The sequence below is a fragment of the Rhinoderma darwinii genome, chromosome 3 (genome assembly GCF_050947455.1).
Source record: "Rhinoderma darwinii isolate aRhiDar2 chromosome 3, aRhiDar2.hap1, whole genome shotgun sequence".
NCBI classification, from domain to species: Eukaryota; Metazoa; Chordata; class Amphibia; order Anura; family Rhinodermatidae; genus Rhinoderma; species Rhinoderma darwinii.
This window is the reverse complement of record NC_134689.1, coordinates 98,215,115-98,232,571: the sequence shown is the minus strand read 5'-3', so window position 1 is coordinate 98,232,571 and position 17,457 is coordinate 98,215,115. Positions and strand designations below refer to the sequence as shown.

The 17,457-nt window shown below is 43.7% G+C and overlaps 2 long non-coding RNA genes across 2 annotated transcripts in view; one reads left to right on the top strand and one right to left on the bottom strand.

Moving 5' to 3' along the window:
• The window catches only part of LOC142751052 (uncharacterized), a 66,178-nt gene extending 55,762 nt beyond the window's left edge, over window positions 1-10,416 (bottom strand). Inside the window, exon 1 of the long non-coding RNA XR_012882693.1 lies at window positions 10,066-10,416. This is a non-coding gene — a long non-coding RNA (uncharacterized LOC142751052). The remainder of the gene's footprint in view (window positions 1-10,065) is intronic.
• Window positions 10,417-10,874: 458 nt separating this feature from the next.
• Window positions 10,875-17,457, top strand: part of LOC142749012 (uncharacterized) — a 118,894-nt gene continuing 112,311 nt past the window's right edge. The window contains exon 1 of the long non-coding RNA XR_012882355.1: window positions 10,875-11,403. This is a non-coding gene — a long non-coding RNA (uncharacterized LOC142749012). The remainder of the gene's footprint in view (window positions 11,404-17,457) is intronic.

Below are 17,457 nucleotides of genomic sequence, written 5' to 3'. Positions count from 1 at the left end.
ATCTACAGGGAATGCATCAGGGGCACTATGTACAGGGAACGCTACAGGGAATACTATAGAGGCACTATCTACAGGGAATGCCTCAGGGGGCACTATCTACAAGGAATGCTACAGGGGGCACTATCTACAGGGGTTTCTATAGGGGGCACTATCTACAGCGAACGCCACAGGGGGCACTATCTACAGAGAACGCCACAGGCGGCACTATCTATAGGGAACGCTACAGGGGGCACTAGCTACAGGGGTTTCTATAGGGGGCACTATCTACAGCAAACGCCACAGGGGGCACTATCTACAGAGAACGTCACAGGCGGCACTATCTACAGGGAACACTACAGGGGGCACTATCTACAGGGAATGCCACAGGGGCACTATCTACACAGAACGCCACAGGGGGCCCTATCTGCAGCAAACACTACAGGGGGCACTATCTACAGCGAATGCTACAGGGGGCCCTATCTACAGGGAACGCTACATGGGGCCCGTATACATGGAACGCTACAGGGAATGTTACAGGGGTCTTTATCTACAGGGAACACTACAGGGGGCACTATCTACAGGGAACGCCACAGGGGGCATTATCTACCGGGAACGCAACACGGGACATTATCTACAGAGAACGCTACAGTGGGCACTATCTACAGGGGGCACAATTTACAAGGAACGCTACAGGGGGTCCTATCTACAGGGGATGCTACAGGGGGCACTATCTATAGGGGCCCCTGTCTGCAGGGGGCATTATCTACAGAGAACGCTACAGAGGGCACTATCTACAAGGGGCACTATTTACAGGGAACGCTACAGGGGGCCCTATCTACAGGGGACGCTGCCTGCAGGGGGCACTATCTACAGTGGGCCCTATCTACAGGGAATGCTACAGGGGGCCCTATCTACAGGAGACGCTACAGGGGGCACTATCTATAGGGGCCAATGTCTGCAGGGGGCACTATATACCTGTGGACACTACAGTGGGCACTAAATACAGGGGACTCTTTAGGGAGCCCTATCTACAGGAGATGCTACAGGGGGCCTTATCTACAGGGGATGCTACAGGGGCACTATCTACAGGGAACGTCACAGGGGGCATTATCTACAGGGAACACAACAGGGGACATTATCTACAGAGAACGCTACAGGGGGCACTATTTACAGGGGGCACTATTTACAAGGAACGCTACAGGGGGTCCTATCTACAGGGGACGCTACGGGGAGCACTATCTATAGGGGCCCCTGTCTGCAGGGGGCATTATCTTCAGAGAACGCTACAGAGGGCACTATCTACAAGGGACACTATGTACAGGGAGCGCTACAGGGGGCCCTATCTACAGGGGACACTGCAGGGGGCACTATCTACAGTGGGCCATATCTACAGGGAATGCTACAGGGGGCATTATCTACAGGGGACACTACAGGGGGCACTTTCTATAGGGGCCCCTGTCTGCAGGGGCACTATATACCTGTAGACACTACAGGGGGCACTAAATACAGGGCACTCTATAGGGAGCCCAATCTACAGGAGATGCTACAGGGAGCCTTATCTATAGAAGACTCTATAGGGGGCCTTATCTACAGGGGATGCTACAGGGGGGCACTATCTACAGGGGACTCTATAGAGGGCCCTATCTACAAGGGTCTCTATGGGGGCTGTATCTACAGCCGACTACGGGGGCCCTATCTACAGGGGACTAAGGGGGGCTCTTACTACAGGGAACTCTACAGGAGGCCCTATCCACAGAGGGCTCTACGGGCGGCACTATCTACAGGGGGCACTGTTCAAAGCCTGTAGACTACGGATGGAATAGAAAAGAGAAAAAGAACGACTCCAATCTGAAAAGTCATCACCGGTGAGTCACTAAATATAAATGTTTATTTTCCATGTGACTGAGCAGTAGTCACTGTATGATTGGCAGTGAGATGATGGGTGTATCGTTCTTTTTTGTGAAACAGCAACTCTCATCATTGTTCTGGCTATACTGGGAGCTGTCGTATTATGCCGTACAAACCTATATGGCAGGGGTTAAACTGAAATTGCAAATGATCTCTGTACTGAGCTGTATTTGTGCTTGTGCTGTATTTATGTATTGAGCTTGGTCCTGGTGCTGTAAATATGTACTAAGCTTGCTTCTGGAGTTATATACATCATAACAACCAAGATCAATACATATATACAGCACCAAAGAGAAGCTCAGTACATATATACAACCAGGGCCGGCCTTAGGATAGATGGTGCCCCATGCAAATTTATATTTTGGCTCCCCACCCCCATCATTAAAAAAAAATGCCCCATAAAAAAATGATAATGCCCCTTTAGTGCCCCCATACAGTATAATAATAATATTTAATAATATAATATTTTACCACCCCTTCAAGAACACAGTATTTTGTCCTCTAATTGTGGCCACAGTATTATGCCTCCTGTAGTACCCCTACACAGTATAATGTCCGCTTAGTGGCCCCCACACAGTATAGTGCCCCCTGTAGATTTTGCCATACAGCCCCCCCCCCACCTCCCCCTTGTAGACAGTGCCATACTTCCCCCACTTCACCCGTGTAGACAGTGCCCACAAAAAATAAAATAAAAATTGTACTCACCTAGGCCCCGTTCCCACGACGAACTGAGCTGCTCCACAACGGGGCCTTGTAGCCTAGCACAGGGTTTCCCAAACTTTTCTGACTCGAGGCAGCACTGGAAAAATAAAATGTCCTCAGGGCACCCCTACCAAAAATTGTTTCGAGAAAGACAGAAAACGGCTGAAGAAAGCACTACACTCGTAGGGTATGTTTACAGAAGTTTCTTGTAACAAAAATCTGCATCAAAATTCCTTCAGGAACTGACAGTGTTGTTTGACCTTTTTATTTGTGTTTTTTCTTAAGCCATTGAAGCTAATGCAAAAGACGCAGGCAATAAAGCTCCAAACGGGTGCCGCAGGTATTTTCTGCCTCCTATTAATTTTAATTGGAGGTCAGAGGCCAAAACCACTTGAAGACCATCAGCCTCCCATCCACAGTAAATTGACCATCAGCCCCCGACTCACAGTAAAATGACCATCAGACCACCACTCACAGTAAAATGACCATCAGCCCACCACTCACAGATTCCCCCTGTAGGTAGTGAAACACAGCCCCTTGCAGGTAGCGCCACATAGCCCCTTGTAGGTAGCGCCACACAGCCCCTTGTCGGTAGCACCACACGGCCCCCTTGCAGGTAGCGCCACACAGCCCCCTTGTAGGTAGCGCCACTCAGCCCCCTTGTAGGTAGCGCCACACAGCCCCCTTGTAGATAGCGCCACACAGCTCCCCTTGTAGATAGTGCCACACAGCCCCCTTGTAGGTAGCCCCACAAAGCCCCCTTGTAGATAGCACCACACAGCCCCTTTGTAGATAGCGCCACACAGCCCCCTTGTAGGCAGAGCCACATAGCCTCTTGTAGATAGCACCACACAGCCCCCTCGTAGATAGCGCCACACAGCCGCCTTGTAGATAGCGCCACACAGCCTCCTTGTAGATAGCGCCACACAGCCCCCTGTAGAGATTGCCACATAGCCCCAGTAGAGAGTGCCAAACAGCCCCCTGTAGGGAGTGCCACACAGCCCCCTGGTAGGGAGTGCCACACAGCCCCCTAGTAGGTAGTGCCACACAGCCCCCTGGTAGGGAGTGCCACACAGCCCCCTGGTAGGGAGTGCCACACAGCCCCCTGGTAGTGCCACACAGCCCACAGCCTCCTTGTTGGTAGTGCCACACAGCCCACAGCCCCCTTGTAGGTAGGGGGCTGTGGGCTGTGTGGCACTATCTACAAGCAACTGAACCAAGCTGAGTACATACAGTGAAGGAAATAAGTATTTGATCCCTTGCTGATTTTGTAAGTTTGCCCACTGTCATAGACATGAACAGTCTAGAATTTTTAGGCTAGGTTAATTTTACCAGTGAGAGATAGATTATATTTAAAAAAAAAAAAAACAGAAAATCACATTGTCAAAATTATATATATTTATTTGCAATGTGCACAGAGAAATAAGTATTTTATCCCTTTGGCAAACAAGACTTAATACTTGGTGGCAAAACCCTTGTTGGCAAGCACAGCAGTCAGACGTTTTTTGTAGTTGATGATGAGGTTTGCACACATGTTAGATGGAATTTTGGCCCACTCCTCTTTGCAGATCATCTGTAAATCATTAAGATTTCAAGGCTGTCGATTGGCAACTCGGATCTTCAGCTCCCTCCATAAGTTTTCGATGGGATTAAGGTCTGGAGACTGGCTAGGCCACTCCATGACCTTAATGTGCTTCTTTTTGAGCCACTCCTTTGTTGCCTTGGCTGTATGTTTCGGGTCATTGTCATGCTGGAAGACCCAGCCACGAGCCATTTTTAATGTCCTGGTGGAGGGAAGGAGATTGTCACTCAGGATTTGACGGTACATGGCTCCATCCATTCTCCCATTGATGCGGTGAAGTAGTCCTGTGCTCTTAGCAGAGAAACACCCCCAAAACATAATGTTTCCACCTCCATGCTTGACAGTGGGGACGATGTTCTTTGGGTCATAGGCAGCATTTCTCTTCCTCCAAACACGGCGAGTTGAGTTAATGCCAAAGAGCTCAATTTTAGTCTCATCTGACCACACACAGCACCTTCTCCCAATCACTCTCAGAATCATCCAGATGTTAATTTGCAAACTTCAGACGGGCCTGTACATGTGCCTTTTTGAGCAGTGGGACCTTGCGGGCAGTGCAGGATTTTAATCCATTACGGCGTAATGTGTTACCAATGGTTTTCTTGGTGACTGTGGTCCCAGCTGCCTTGAGATCATTAACAAGTTCCCCCCGTGTAGTTTTCGGCTGAGCTCTCACCTTCCTCAGGATCAAGGATACCCCACGAGGTGAGATTTTGCATGGAGCCCCAGATCGATGTCGATTGACAGTCATTTTGTATGTCTTCCATTTTCTTACTATTGCACCAACTGTTGTCTCCTTCTCACCCAGCGTCTTACTTATGGTTTTGTAGCCCATTCCAGCCTTGTGCAGGTCTATGATCTTGTCCCTGACATCCTTAGAAAGCTCTTTGGTCTTGCCCATGTTGTAGAGGTTAGAGTCAGACTGATTAATTGAGTCTGTGGACAGGAGTCTTTTATACAGGTGACCATTTAAGACAGCTGTCTTTAATGCAGGCACTAAGTTGATTTGGAGCATGTAACTGGTCTGGAGGAGGCTGAACTCTTAATGGTTGGTAGGGCATCAAATACTTATTTCTCTGTGCACAATGCAAATAAATGTATATAATTTTGACTATGTGATTTTCTTTTTTTTTTTTATATAATCTATCTCTCACTGGTAAAATTAACCTAGCCTAAAAATTCTAGACTGTTCATGACTTTGACAGTGGGCAAACTTACAAAATCAGCAAGGGATCAAATACTTATTTCCTTCACTGTATATTCGACTTGTATATATGTACTCATCTTGGTTCAGTTGCTGTATTCATGTACTGTGCTTGGTTCTGTCGCTGTATATTTGTACTGAGCTTAGTTCTTTTGCTGTATATATGTACTGAGCTTGGTTCTGGAGCTGTATTTATTTACTGAGCTTGTTTCTGGAGTTGTATATATATATATATATATATATATATATATATATATATATATATATATATATATGCTGAGCTTGGTTCTGTTGTTGTATTTATGTACTGAGCTTTGTTCTGGTGCTGTATTTATGTACTGAGCTTTGTTTTGTTGCTGTATTTATGTACTAAACTTGGTTCTGGAGGTTGTATTTATGTACTGAGCTTGATTCTGGTGCTGTATTTATGTAGTGAGCTTGGTTCTAGTACTGTATATGTGTACTGAGCTTTGTTCTGGTGCTGTATATATGTACTGAGCTTGGTTCTAGTACGGTATATATGTGCTGAACTTGGTTCTGAAGCTGTATATATATACTGATCTTGGTTTGGTGCTGTATGCATGTATGAGCTTGGTTCTGGTGCAGTATTTATGTACTGAGCTTTGTTCTGGTGCTGTATTCATGCATGAGCTTGTTCTGGGGCTGTATTTATGTACTTATCTTGGTTCTGGGGCTGTATTTATGTACTGATCTTGGTTCTGGTGCTGTATATATGTACTGAGCTTTGTTCTGGTGCTGTGTATATATATGTATTGAGCATGGTGCTGGCACCGAATCTGTGCATTAGCCGGGAGATTTGTCGCAGCTTACTGAGCACACCGCACTGTCCTCCACCCTTCTCACAGTGCACACCTAACTAAATGGGCTGAGAACTCTTAGGATATTGAATGTGCGCTTATAGGTCTATACGTAATGGGTGAGTTTAATATAATAAGTGTGAGTAGGTAGATATGTCTCCCTATATAGCAGCCAATAATATCACTGCTTTCCTTTTCTAACCTGCACTGGAGACTTGGCAACTGCAATCTGATTGGTTACCGAGGGCAAGAGCTCTAGTTTTTGCCTTTTCCACTAGTAGTGCACCTAACAAAACTTTGGCAGAACCTAAATAATTACACATGCCGTTTTCTTAAAGGGGTTATCTGAACTAGATAGTCCTTTCTTAGAATGAAGTTCTCCCAGAAATCATCTGATTGGTGTGGATCTGACTTTCTTAACATGCCGCAAACATACTGATATCACTGGGGGAAGCTGTGTGAGGACACTACTGGGAAAAGGTAGTATTAAACAGTGCCTTTAAATATAAATGGTTGCCTCAAGTCCGTTAGTGCGGGAACTGCTCTTTGGGGTAAATTCACATGTGGCAGATTATTTTGCAGAAATTTCTGCTACAGTCCCTTTCATCTGAATAAAATCCATATGCTTGCTGCAGAAACAACCCCATTTAGATGATCAGAACTTATTTTCAGTCACAGAAATTTCTGCAACAAATCTGCCGCATGTGAATATACCCTTGCAGTGTCTCTCTGCTCTGGATCAGAGGTGGGTCCTAAGCGGAGGATCCCCTTTATGACCTCCATAAGCCCTAATAAGTTAAGCAGTTCAAGGAAATATTGAGAGATGCATTGCAGTACCTCATGTATTGCAGTTAATAGGGATAAGACATAATATGGTTTTAAAAAAGTTAGCATGCCCTTAAAACCATGTGGATACTGTCGGTCTGAGTAACAGCTCGTTGATCAGCGCTTGTTTGCTCCTTTCACAAGGAGCTATGTATGGGGACGAGCGATCGTTACTCCGATCCCTCATCGCCATACATTTGTATCATTTCGGCAGCAACCTACCAGTGATGTATATATATATATATATATATATATATATACACAGCACTATAACCAAGCTTAGTACATAAACACAGCAGCAGAATCAAGCTCAGTACATATATACAGCACCAGAACAAAACTCAATACATATATACAGTACCAGAACTAAGCTCAGCAGATATATACAGTACCAGAAACAAACTCAGTACATATATAAAGTAACAGAACCAAGCTCAGTAACATAAATACAAAACCAGAACCAAGCTCAGTAAATATATACAGTACCAGAACAAAGCTCAGTACATAAATATAGCAACAGAACAAAGCCCAGCACATATATACAGCACTAGAACCAAACTCAAAACATAAATGCAGCACCAGAACAAAGCTCAGTACATATATACATATATACAGCAACAGAACCAAGCTCAGTACATAAACAACAGCCCCAGAACCAAGCTCAGTACAAAATACAGTACCAGAACCAAGCTCAGTACATATGTACAGTACCAGAACCAATCTCAGTACATACATATATTACCAGAACCAAGTTTAGTTAATAAATACAGTACTAGAACCAAGTTTAGTTAATAAATACAGCACCAGAACCAAGCCCAGCACATAAATACATTACAAGAACCAAGCTCATAACATATATAGTGCACCAAAACCAAGCTCAGTACATATATACAGCACCAGAACAAAACTCAGTACATAAATACATCTCCACAACCAAGCTCAGTACATATATATAGCACTAGAACCAAGCTCAGTACATATATAAAGCACTATAACCAAGCTCAGTACATAAATACAGCACTAGAACCAAGCTCAGTACACATACACAGTACCAGAACCAAGCTCAGTACATAAATTCGACAAAGATAAAATGTTCAAGATGCCTAGAGCCAAATGCACCAGCGTAAGGTCTGGCAATGGCTCTAAGGATTTCCTCCTGATACCAGGAGTAGTCAGGATACCGCTATCACGTGGAGGTTTGAGTGACCCTCCAAGGATATGCATCCCCAGACCATTACTGACCTAAAGCAAAACATGCTGGATAATGTTGCAGGCAGCATAACATTCACCAAGGTATCTCCAAACTCTTTCACGTCTGTCACATGTGCTTGTTGTGAATTGAACGTCATCTGTAATGAGAACGGTGCGCCAATAACGGACCTGACAATTCTAACGTTCCCTTGTGAATGCCAATCGAACTACACCATGTTAGGCTGTGTACACAGGTCCCACTACAGTATATCAGGCCCTCCTGCCATCCTCATGGAGGTCATTTGTAGGACTCTAGCAGTGCTCCTTCTGTTCCTCCTTGCACAAAGGAGCAGATACCGGTCATATTGATTCCCTTCTACGGCCCTGTCCGGCTCTCCTTGTATAGCAATCGGTGTCCCATGCTCTTGAGACTGCTGGGGGACAAAGCAAACCTTCTTGCGACAGTGCATATGGATGTGCGATCCTGGAGAAGCTGGAGTACCTGTTTAATCTGAATTGGCTGCATGTAGCACCTCATGCTACCAGTAGTGACAAGGTCAGTTGCAAAAAGCAAAACTAGAGAAGAATCCATCAGGGAGAATAAAGGGAGATGAATTGTCTGTGGCCACCACTTTCAAAACCATGTCCTCTTTGAGGGTTGTCTTGCGGATACCTCTCCAGTACACCTGTTATTACTTTAATTTCCACCAAAGCAAGTGAAATTTATTCAAAACCGCTTGTGCTTCTTAATTTGACAGATTGATATCCATAAAGTTCAATTGACTTGGGGTAATACTGTAATGCTTAATAAATAACGGTTTGCAAACATTTTGCTCCTTTTAATCCATCAGTCTCGTTCATTTCTCTTCCTATGCCTGCCCACCGCCGAAAACTGGCCCGCCTTGAGTACTGAAATCTCAGTCTCGTTCATTTCTCTTCTTATGCCTGCCCACCGCCGAAAACTGGCCCGCCTTGAGTACTGAAATCTCGTCTGAGAAAGAGAGCATGCGCCCGTCTTGTATGTTCCGACACCGTTCCTTGCTTCGCCCTGACCTCAAATCTAGTGACTGTGCATGTGCCGCTGTGGTGGCTATTTTGTGCATGCACCAGAACGGACATCGATGTGCAATTGCGGGATTTTGTGTGTGCTGGGCAGAGGCGAGGAGCTGTCATTCAAAAGTAAGGAGGTAGGGCTAACTCGGAAAGGCTTGAGGATATGACTCTTTTCGAACGAAGATATGACTCTTTTATGCTCATTAGCATATGTGCCATACACTAAAGGAATACTAAAAAACTGAATACTAAAGGTACAGAGCCTACTTAGAAGATAATTATAGGTTACACAAAAATGATTTTTCACCCACTACCACCAGGTATTGCTGGTTTAATAGGTGCTGGTGACAGGTTCCCTTTAAAGCATAACCTTAATTTTTTTTGAGCAGCGCATATATGCATATATATACATATATATGTATGTATATAGCAAAAGAAAATTTGCAGCACTCCAACATGAAAAAAGTGGTGGTTTATTCAATCCAAAATAACAGCAACGTTTCAATCCTACAATAGGATCTTTATCAAGCCTAGTGACACATCTACTCAGCAAGTTTTTATATGTTTGAGACTCTTTTACATAATTAGTCTCATTATAAAACAATCAAATGCAAAGTGTATGAAAACAAACATCATAAATAGTGTACGGTATCATCATAAACATAGACATGATACAGAAAATACAGAAGTGTGTATGTGACATCGTGATTAACAATACATAATAACAAAAACATTAAAAACAACTGATTACATTATAATCATTTATGCAGCAGTGGTGTAAAATCTATTGGTATATCGTCACTCACCAATCAGAACTTCAGACTCAACTACTCCATTCAAGTGTGTTGCAGCACTCTGCTGCATCCCTCGTGGTAATTGAAATTTGACACATCAGTGTAATCCCCCGAGGCGGAAGTAGTTCATCACTCCGCAGCAGAGAGCATAGATCGCATCCATATGATGTAATGCGTGTCAATGCGTTCCACTGAGCCGCCCCGTGTATCATGGCATCATGAGTTGCTAAGCAACTGCTGTAACATTATTATAGATATCATTTGACCCAGCTATGTCAGTCAAAAAGTCATGAATGTAAAAAATACAGATATATTAGTAAATGCTCCCTATAGTAAGTGATGGAGATATTAGGAATATCTAAAAGTAGCTTAATGTCGGATATTTTTACTGAACACCTTAAAACCTTGTGGTCTTAATGTAGAATTTGTTGTAGATAGAATTGCCTTATGAGTTCCGCCCCTTTGTGTTCTCTTGATGTTCTCTTCAGTAAGATGATTGTTGACACATCAATATCAATATCTATATCTCATATTTACTGTCAATGTCTTATAAATACTAAAAACAATTATGTTTTGTATTTTTTTAGATTGGAATACCACTCCCAACAGAACTTCGGAACTTCTTTAATTATTTTTCAATGTTGTTGTACTGTGATATTTGACGGGGCTATGTTCAATGCATCAAGTCTTATTGCATCAATAAAATATATTTATTATTTGAATTGTTTCTAGTCTCCTATTAGGTTTTAAAGTGATAGAGAGATATTAAAATTGAGAGGGATTCTCATGCATTTTTTTTTGTCTTATGATATATCATATCACTAGTGTGATAATATGGGTCCGTTACACGTATGAGGATAATGTGACATCCTGGACACGTGAAGACGTGTCTATGTGGTCCCATAACTCTGGGAACAAGATCGTTCTGAGTACTTGGTTGTATACAGAGGTCTTTGAACCCACGTGTGGATCGTCTTTAAAAGCCGACATTAAGCTACTTTTAGATATTCCTAATATCTCCATCACTTACTATAGGGAGCATTTACTAATATATCTGTATTTTTTACATTCATGACTTTTTGACTGACATAGCTGGGTCAAATGATATCTATAATAATGTTACAGCAGTTGCTTAGCAACTCATGATGCCATGATACACGGGGCGGCTCAGTGGAACGCATTGACACGCATTACATCATATGGATGCGATCTATGCTCTCTGCTGCGGAGTGATGAACTACTTCCGCCTCGGGGGATTACACTGATGTGTCAAATTTCAATTACCACGAGGGATGCAGCAGAGTGCTGCAACACACTTGAATGGAGTAGTTGAGTCTGAAGTTCTGATTGGTGAGTGACGATATACCAATAGATTTTACACCACTGCTGCATAAATGATTATAATGTAATCAGTTGTTTTTAATGTTTTTGTTATTATGTATTGTTAATCACGATGTCACATACACACTTCTGTATTTTCTGTATCATGTCTATGTTTATGATGATACCGTACACTATTTATGATGTTTGTTTTCATACACTTTGCATTTGATTGTTTTATAATGAGACTAATTATGTAAAAGAGTCTCAAACATATAAAAACTTGCTGAGTAGATGTGTCACTAGGCTTGATAAAGATCCTATTGTAGGATTGAAACGTTGCTGTTATTTTGGATTGAATAAACCACCACTTTTTTCATGTTGGAGTGCTGCAAATTTTCTTTTGCTATACATTATTATACGTCCGAGGATCGGGACGTTTTTGCCTGGCACCTGGTCGATTATTCCTATGTGAGTGCTGCTGTCTTCTTGTGTGCTATGTATGTATATATATATATATATATATATATATATATATATATATATATAAATATATATATATATTTTTATATATATATATATATATATATTTATATATATATATATATATATATATATATATATATATATATATATATATATATACCAAAGACAGAGAACAAGTAACAGCACCAGGACTTCAGTGTTAGGGAGATGTTGGTTTATTCACCACCAGGTGGAAGAATGAGCAACGTTTTGGTTCACACCTGAACCTTTCTCAAGCTCGAGAAAGTCCTGGTGCTGTTACTATATATATATATATATATATATATATATATATATATATATATATATATATATATATACATACACTACCGTTCAAAAGTTTGGGGTCACCCAGACAATTTTGTGTTTTCCATGAAAACTCACACTTATATTTATCAAATGAGTTGCAAAATGACTAGAAAATATAGTCAAGACATTGACAAGGTTAGAAATAATGATTTTTATTTGAAATAATGATTTTCTCCTTCAAACTTTGCTTTCGTCAAAGAATGCTCCATTTGCAGCAATTCCAGCATTGCAGATCTTTGGCATTCTAGCTGTTAATTTGCTGAGGTAATCGGGAGAAATTTCACCCCATGCTTCCAGAAGTCCCTCCCACAAGTTGGATTGGCTTAATGGGCGCTTCTTGCGTACCATATGGTCAAGCTGCTCTCACAACAGCTCTATAGGGTTGAGATCTGGTGACTGCGCTGGCCACTCCATTGCATATAGAATACCAGCTGCCTGATTCTTCCCTAAATAGTTCTTACATAATTTGGAGGTGTGCTTTGGGTCATTGTCCTGTTGTAGGATGAAATTGGCTCCAATCAAGCGCTGTCCACAGGGTATGGCATGGCGTTGCAAAATGGAGTGATAGCCTTACTTATTCAAAATCCCTTTTACCTTGTACAAATCTCCCACTTTACCAGCACCAAAGCAACCCCAGACCATCACATTACCTCCACCATGCTTGACAGATGGCGTCAGGCACTCTTCCAGCATCTTTTCAGTTGTTCTGAAAGTTTCAAATGTTCTTCTGTGTGATCCAAACACCTCAAACTTCGATTCGTCTGTCCATAACACTTTTTTCCAATCTTCCTCTGTCCAATGTCTGTGTGCTTTTGCCCATATTAATCTTTTCCTTTTATCAGCCAGTCTCAGATATGGCTTTTTCTTTGCCACTCTGCCCTGAATGCCAGCATCCCGGAGTCGCCTCTTCACTGTAGACATTGACACTGGCGTTTTGCGGGTACTATTTAATGAAGCTGCCATTTGAGGACCTGTGAGGCGTCTATTTCTCAAACTAGAGACTCTAATGTACTTGTCTTGTTGCTCAGTTGTGCAGCGGGGCCTCCCACTTCTCTTTCTACTCTGGTTAGAGCCTGTTTGTGCTGTCCTCTGAAGGGAGTAGTACACACCGTTGTAGGAAATCTTCAGTTTCTTGGCAATTTGGCCTTCATTTCTAAGAACAAGAATAGACTGTCGAGTTTCACATGAAAGCTCTCTTTTTCTAGCCATTTTGAGAGTTTAATCGAACCCACAAATGTAATGCTCCAGATTCTCAACTAGCTCAAAGGAAGGTCAGTTTTATTGCTCCTCTAAACAGCAAAACTGTTTACAGCGGTGCTAACATAATTGCACAAGGGTTTTCAAGTGTTTTCTAATCATCCATTAGCCTTCTAACACAGTTAGCAAACACAATGTACCATTAGAACACTGGAGTGATGGTTGCTGGAAATGGGCCTCTATACACCTATGTAGATATTGCATTAAAAACCAGATGTTTGCAGCTCGAATAGTCATTTAGCACATTAACAATGTATAGAGCAGGGGTCTCAAACTCGGCCGGGTAAGTGGGCCGCATATAGAAACAATGGGAAGTTGACGGGCCGCATTACTTTCAAATTTGATACAATACAAAATTATTGTTAATCAATTAGTTATTTGAACTACTATAACACTATATTACTAGAATAATAACACTACATTACTATAATAATAGCGCTAGGTTTAAAATGTGAGATATTTCTCCACGTGCTTATTTCAATAATCCAGCTTTCCAGTTTAAGTGTCGCTAAATGCAGTCCGGCGGCTCAGTTAGCACACATGTCAAGATTGGGCAGCCCCTTTTTAGATAGTGCCGCAGTGCCCTCTGTGGATGCTGCCGCAGTGCCCTCTGTGGATGCTGCCGCAGTGCCCTCTGTGGATGCTGCTGCAGTGCCCTCTGTGGATAATGCAACACACCCCTAGATAAGGCCACAGTGCCCTTTGTAGATAAGGCCACAGTGCCCTCTGTAGATAAGGTCACAGTGCCCTCTGTAGATAAGGCCACAGTGCCCTCTGTAGATAAGGCCACAGTGCCCTCTGTAGATAAGGCCACAGTGCCCTCTGTAGATAAGGCCACAGTGCCCTCTGTAGATAATGCAACACACCCCTAGATAATGCCAGTGTCCTCTTCAGATACTGTCACACACCCACTTGTAGATAACGCCACAGTGCCCTCTGTAGAGGCTGCCCCAGTGCCCTCTGTAGAGGCTGCCCCAGTGCCCTCTGCCCTCTGTAGAGGCTGCCCCAGTGATGTCAGGGGCTTGGCCAGAGCTGGAGTCCCAGGCAGAGCGCTAGTAGGCTCTTCCTGGGACTCCAGCTGTGGTCCTGACATCACTGGGACTCCTGCTCTGGGGAAGCCCCAGTCCCGGAGCAGAGCCGACACCAGCGCTCTGCTCGGGACTCCGGCTCTGGGGAAGCCCCAGACATCGCTGTTCATATGTGGACAGCGATGTCAGGGAATTCCACAGAGTCCAGGAGCAGAGCCGACACCAGCGCTCTGCTCCGCTCTGGGCAAGACCCTGACACACTGTCCATATATGGGCAGCGATGTCAGGGAATTCCACAGAGTCCCGGAGCAGAGCCGACACCAGCGCTCTGCTCGGGACTCCGGCTCTGGGGAAGCCCCAGGCATCGCTGTTCATATGTGGACAGCGATGTCAGGGAATTCCAGAGTCTCGGAGCAGAGCCGATACTAGCGGCTCTGTGTCCCGCGGGCCGCAGATGACAGCCCCGGGGGCCGCATACGGCCCGCGGGCCGCGTGCTTGAGACCCCTGGTATAGAGTGTATTTCTGATTAATTTAATGTTATCTTCATTGAAAAAAAACTGTGCTTTTCTTGCAAAAATAAGGAAATTTCTAAGTGACCCTAAACTTTTGAACGGTAGTGTATATACACACACACACATATATATATATATATATATATATATATATATATATATATATATATATATATATATATATATGCACATTCAGAGCTTTCACATGCATTGAATCAGTACAGAAAATGATTAATATGGATGTCACTGCTTAGGCAATTACCAAGCACCCAGACACCTGTACATAAGTCTCCTCTTCATCCTGTCAACATACACCAATTTGTGTAAAGGTTCAGATAGCACCAGATACGTGGAAGGGTGAGGTTTTGCACGGATAGGGGCCCAACCCAAACATAAATATAAAAGAGTATCCGGCACACCAATATAGAAAAAAAGGTATTTTTTATTTTGTTTCTAATGCCAGTGGCAGAGTGCGACGTTTCGGTCTAGGTGACCTTCATCAGGCACTGAGCCGTGCTGGGCAACTGTATTGACGAGCGCTAGTGGTGCTGATGAAGGTCACCTAGACCGAAACGTCGCACTCTGCCACTGGCATTAGAAACAAAATAAAAAATACCTTTTTTTCTATATTGGTGTGCCGGATACTCTTTTATATTTGTCAACATACACCAGTTCTGCCTGTCTAGGAAGTCAAAGAAGTCCAACCGATACAAGTCCTGCTCTTCAACTCTATTGAGCAACAGCTGTGATGAGAAATCTTTTCTTTGTAGACCATGAGGCCTGGCCATCTGGAACTAAAGAAATGGGCAGGTGGTAAAGAATGAGTTCTATATTTGCTTGTCATGTTTATAAACTATGAATGGCTTTTAGAGGATCAGACTCTATGGAAGTATTTAATGAAGACGTCACTTTGTTCTTGGAAGACTCCTTAAGCAAATATGGAAGGAATACATACACCGATTAGCCATAACATTAAAACCGCCTGCCTAAAATTGTGTAGTTCCCCCTCTTGCTGCCGAAACAGCTCTGACTTGACATGGCATGGACTCAACAAGATCGCTGAAAGGTGTCCTGTGGTATTGGCACCAAGACGTTAGCGGCAGATCCTTTAAGTCCTGTAAGTTGCGAGGTGGTGCCTCCATTGATCAGACTTGTTTTCCCAGAATTTGGAGGCCCTTAACACCTTGAACTACGTCATGTTCCTCAAACCATTCCTGAACAATTTTTTTGCAGTTTGGCATGGCGCTTTATCCTGCTGGAAGAGGCCACTGCCATTAGGGAATACCACTGCCATGAAGGGGTGTACTTGGTTTGCAACAGTGTTTAGGTAGGTGGTGCTAACATCCACATGAATGCCAGGACTCAAGGTTTCCCAGGTGAACATTGTCCAGAGCACCACACCATATTGCTTGCCTTCTACTATAGTAAATTCTGGCGTCATCTCTGCCAAAGGTAAGCAATGCACACACACCTAGACGTCCCCACAATGTAACAGAAAACGTGATTCATCAGACCATGCCACCTTCTTCCATTTTTCTATGGTTTAGTTCTGACAGCTCTTTTGTAGGATTGGACGAGGCGTACTGGCCTTTGCTCCCCACGCAAATTAAGGAACCTTGGGCGCCCATGAACCTGTCGCCAGTTTACTGGTTGTCCTTCCTTGGACTACTTTGGTAGGTACTTACCACTGCATACATGGAGCAACCCTCAAGACCACCATTATGGAGATACTGTGACCCACTCATCTAGCCAGCATAATTTAGCCCTTTTTAAAGTTGATGAGATTCCTACGCTTGCCCATTTTTCCTGCTCCCAACACATAAACTTCAAGAACTGAGTTTTCACTTGCTATCTAATATATCCCACCCTTTGACAGATGACATTGTAACAAGATAATAAATGTTATTCATGTCATATCCGTGGCTGCGGAGCGTCAGTTCCAACCTCCCCCTGACAGCCGCAGCCACGAGTCGGCAAGCGCTGGCCCCAGCCTCCTCCTCAGGAGACGCCAGCGCTCACTTCTACTCACCTCAGCCGGATCCCATAGGGTGCGTGCAAACGCTCGTGTCCGCTCTTAAAGGGGCAGCATGCGCACCAGACCTTTGCTGAACTTTGAACCCATGAGTCCCTGAACTATAAGAAGGGCTCAGGCCCTTGCTTCTATGCCTGAGCGTTGTTGAATGTTTCCTAAGTGTGTCTATGTGATGGCCTCCTAGTGTGTGCCAAAGTCGTGCCGTGCTGTATTCCACACCTGACCTGCTTCACCACGCTTGACGTCTGCCTGCTGCCTAGTTCCAGCCGAGCCTGCCTTGCTACTGTCCGAGATGCCACAGGTTCCCAATACGAACTATAGACTTAGATCTGCACCCTCTTGGCCAGCTGCCATACCGCCAAGGCGGTACAGCCCAGTGGGTCCACAAACATTATGTGACAGTTCACTTCACTTGTCAGT